The sequence below is a fragment of the Pteropus vampyrus genome, unplaced genomic scaffold (assembly GCF_000151845.1).
Source record: "Pteropus vampyrus isolate Shadow unplaced genomic scaffold, Pvam_2.0 Scaffold9, whole genome shotgun sequence".
Lineage (NCBI taxonomy): Eukaryota > Metazoa > Chordata > Mammalia > Chiroptera > Pteropodidae > Pteropus > Pteropus vampyrus.
Genome location: NW_011888790.1, coordinates 4,091,329 through 4,096,173, shown reverse-complemented (window position 1 = coordinate 4,096,173; position 4,845 = coordinate 4,091,329).

The window sequence follows — 4,845 nt, the reverse complement described above, 5'->3', positions numbered from 1 at the left end:
AAATAAGGCCACTCTACTAAGACATAGTAGCCATACCTAATACCTAGAAACAAACACAAGTAGGCAGCCAAAATAGAAAGATAAGAAACATGTCTCAAATGAAAGAGCAGAACAAAGCTCCAGAAAAAGAACTAAACAAAATGGAGATGAGCAATCTACCAGATGGAAAGTTCAAAATGCTTGTTATAAGGATGCTCAATGAATTTAGGGAAAGAGTAGATGAACTCAGTGAAAACTTTAGCTAAGAGATTGAAAACATAAAAGTAGAGATAGAAAACATCAAAAAGAACCAGTCAGAAAGAAAGAATTAATGAAATGAAGGATACATTAGGAGGAATTAACAGTAGATTAGATGAAGCAGAAGATAGAATCAGAGGCTTAGAAGATAAGGTAGCAGAAAACATCCAATCAGAACAGCAACAAGAAAAAAGAATTAAAAAAAGTGAGGATAATTTAAGGGAACTCTGGGACAACAGCATACCAACATTTGCATCATAGGAATACTAGAAAGAGAAAAGAGAGGGCAAGGAATTGAAAACCTATTTCCAGAAATAATGACTGAAAACTTCTCTAACTTGATGAAGGAAATAGACATACAAGTCCAGGAAATACAGAAAGTCCCAAACAAGATAAACCCAAACAGGCCCACATCAAGACACATTGCAATTGAATTTTAAAGAGAAAAAGAGAATCCTAAAACAGCAGGAGAAAATCAGTTACCCACAAGGGAGCTCCCACAAGACTGTGAGCTGATTTCTAACAGAGACTTTGCAAGCTAGAAGAAATTGACAGGAAATATTCAAAGTGATGAAAAGCAAGAATGTACAACCAAGATTACTCTATCTAGCAAAGTTATCATTTAGAATCCAAGGACAGATAAAGAGTTACCCATCATCACAGAGTGAGTATTACAGGAAATGTTAGAGGGACTTCTTTAAGAAAAGAAAGATAAAAGATAAAAATTATAAATAATAAAATGGCAATAATTACATATCTAGCAACAATAACTTTAAATGTAAATAGATTAAATGCTCCAATCAAAAGATAGAAAGACCCTTACATATACTGCCTACAAGAGACTTACATCAGATCAAAAGACACACACAGGCTAAAAGTAAAGGGATAAAAAAAGATGTTTCAAGAAAATAGAAACAACAACGACAAAAAGCTGGGGTAGCAATATTCATACCAGACAAAATAGTCTTTAAAACAAAAGCTATAACAAGAGACAAGGAAAAACCCAGTTATCCCACTTCTGGGTATTTATCTGAAGAAACTCAAAATATTACTTTGAAGGGACATGTGAATCTATATGTTCATTGCAGCATTATTTACAGTAGCCAGGATATGGAGGCATCCTAGATGTCCATCCATCAATGGATGAATGGATAAAGAAGAGGTGGTGTACACACACACACACACACACACACACACACACACACACAGGAATATTAGTCATAAAAAAAGAATGATATCTTGCCATCTGCAACAACATAGATGGACCCAGGAGGTATTGTGCTGGCTGAATGGAGTAAGTCAGACAAAGACAAATGTCATATGTAGAATCTAGAGAATAAGATAAACAAACAACAGAAACAAGCATCTAAATACAGAGAGAATTTTGATGGTTGTCAGATTGGAGGGTAGGGGACGGGTGAAGGGGGCAGAAATTAAGAGGTACAAATTAGTAGTTACAAAATAGTCATGGGAATGTAGAGTATAGCATGGGGAATATCGTCAGTAATATCACAGTAACTATATGGTGTCAGATGAGTACTAGATTTATTGGGGTGATCACTTAATAAGTTATATAAATGTCTAATCACTGTGTTGTACACTTGAAACTAATAAAATACTGTACGTCGACGATAATTGAAAAAAATTTAAAAAAATAAAAGCAAACCATGTAATGAAAATGTCTTAAATGACATCCAAATTAAGTTTTCTGTTCAGCAAAGGACAAATAAATAAAATTAATAGAACACAAATTGGGAGAAGAGTTTGTTATGCCTACAACCCAAAAGAGAGTAACATTGAAATATACAAGGTATCATTATAAATCAACATCAGGAAGAGCAACAACAAACCAAAGCCCCACCATACCAATGAGCAACCGATGTAAATAATCAATTCATAAAAGAAGGAAACCCGAGTGGCTACAAGTGTATGAAGAAAAATACAAATTAAAACAATAATGAGATACTATTTTAAACATCCAACAGCTGGCAAATTAAAGCTGGATAATACCAAGTATAGGTGGGAGTGTAAGAAAACAGGAACTTTCTTCATTGATCTGAGAGAGTAGATGCTACATTTCTGGAGAGCGATCTGGCAGTATCTAGTAAAAGTAGATGAACTTATCTCTATGACCCAGTGGCCCTACTCCTGGGTAACTATTCCAAAGATATTCTAAAAAATGTCATTAAAATGACTTGGATGAGGTTGCTTAGCGCTGCAATGTCTGTAGAGAGGGAAATTAGAGGTGGTTTGGGTGCTATTTCTCCTGTTAAAGGAGAAATGAATAAGTAAAATATGGCTACACACTATGAAATGCCATGTTAGAAACAGGAGTTATACACAGCAACATAGATAGAGCACAGGACTGTAGTGCTAAGTGAAAAATTAAGATAGGGAACCATTTCTACAAAATAAAAATACCTACAAAATGCCTACATGCACTAAACAACACTTTACGTTTTTCAAGGATGCATTTATATATAGAAATATATATCAAATACGTTAAAGCAGAGGTCTATGGCTAGCATAGAGATAGTGGTGGATGTTTGGTGTGGAGGAAAGGAGAATAATGGAGGTGATATTACACACGCGTGCACTCACACGCACGCACACACACACACAGAGAGAGAGAGAGAGAGAGAGAGAGAGAGAGAACTTTGTATAAAACAATGATCATGTGTGATATACTGAGGAGTATGATGAATACAGTGCTTTTTATCTGAGATACCTAAAGTCCTACTTCTCCTCGAGAGGTATATATTTTAAAAGAATGTATTGTGGATTTCCAAACATCAGTCAACAACTTGGGAAATAGTTTTATCATGCAGTCAGTGAGTATTTATTCATTACCTGCTATGTGCACTGTTCTGGGTGCTAGAACTAGTATTGGTGATGAGACAGAATAGCCTACCTTCTGGCTGACAATTCTGGTTAGCCCTTCTTGGCATTAAGACAGGTAAATTGTTGCATATACCTAAGATCAACCATGGGTACACTCTGTCTGGGGCCTGGGAGCTTGACTCTGGGGTTTCTTTTATCTCAGGTGGCTTCTGGGAGATGTTTGAAAATTCATAAGGAAACAACTGAAGAGAAGGCCTTTTATAATCTGAAATTATTTAGCGCACATATGTCTCTTGTTTTTTTCCACAGGAATACTTTTATGTTATATACAAAATAACAAATATTTCTGAGACTCCTGTATGACTGTTTAGAAAACCAATACAGCTTCAGAGCAGATTCTCACTTTAGTCAAACTCACTAAACTTAAGATCTTGGCTCTATTAACACTATCTTATTAATGACAGTCCATCAGGGCTGTATAATGGATAATAGACATGTTGCTGGTACTAAAGACCAGTTTGCAATTTTCTGGCATTCTATTTTTGTTTCATAGCTAATTATTCCTTATTCAAGAACAGTAACAAAGCCGACAAGTAGTACTAGGTCAAATCCCAACTTTAGAAGTATTATAAAGGCAGTCCAAAATAATATCCGTGTGTGTTTCTAAAGATATTTAGTAAATTATTTAATTTTGCAGATCTATTATCTATGTTAGATATTTATCTATGCATTCAATAGGAACATATTGAATGAATAAATAGTCTTTCCTACGTGTGTAGCACAGTTCTAAGTGTTGGAGACACAGAGATGAAAAAGACAAAGACTTTTCCCTCAAAATCATATAATTCAATAATATCGAAACTTTTTCCATGGGAACAAAATTATGTACACTTGAATGCATATGTATGTTTATTCTCAGGGAAGCCAACGAAAGTCTTTTTGATCAATAGCATAGTTTAATTCTAGTGATAATATAATTATATAGAGTTCTGGACAAATATGGCCATATCTTATATAATAAGAAATTGGATAAAGAAAAATTTCCTTATCTTGGGCTCATTAACATCTCTGAACAAACATTTGGAATTGGTCTGTTTTTTTTTTTTTTTACTTCTTCCTACCCTTCCTTTTTGTATTTTTCTCCTAAGGTCACCTTCTTAAATGCTAGTGTCCTCATGCTGTCCTAACCCTTCACTGTGGCTCCTCATCTAGGTCTGCACCATCTCACGAACGTTCAAGATTTTACAATTTTTCACTTTCCTTCTTCAAGTTCTTCAACACTCCTTATCTTAAGTAGTTATGAGGAGAAAAATATGATTTAACTATTTGCATGAATTCACATTCCTTCTTTTAGCAGTACATTGGTGTACTTGCTCCCCGCTCCTGCCACTTCAGAGGGTTTCAAGTCTAGATTTTAGGTGTTATTTAGGAGTCAATGTATTTTTAATAATTTAAAATCAACATGTAACCACTGTCTGGCAAGATTCTCTTTTTCAGACACTCATATATACTAGAAATTGTTATAAGATTTTTGGAAATATTATTCTGAGACTTGTGTGTTGTTTAGAATGAGTGCAGGTAAAATTTCAAGTTGAATACTATATCCCTGTATTCTTTACATACTTATATGTTGAGAAAAATAGCGACCGGATTGTTCTGCATTAATATTTCCTAACTTGAATTGATATCGATTATAAGTCAATGAAAAAAAATTTAAGGTATATTTGTACCTACCATAATTGTTATGATCACAGAATGAGAGAAAAA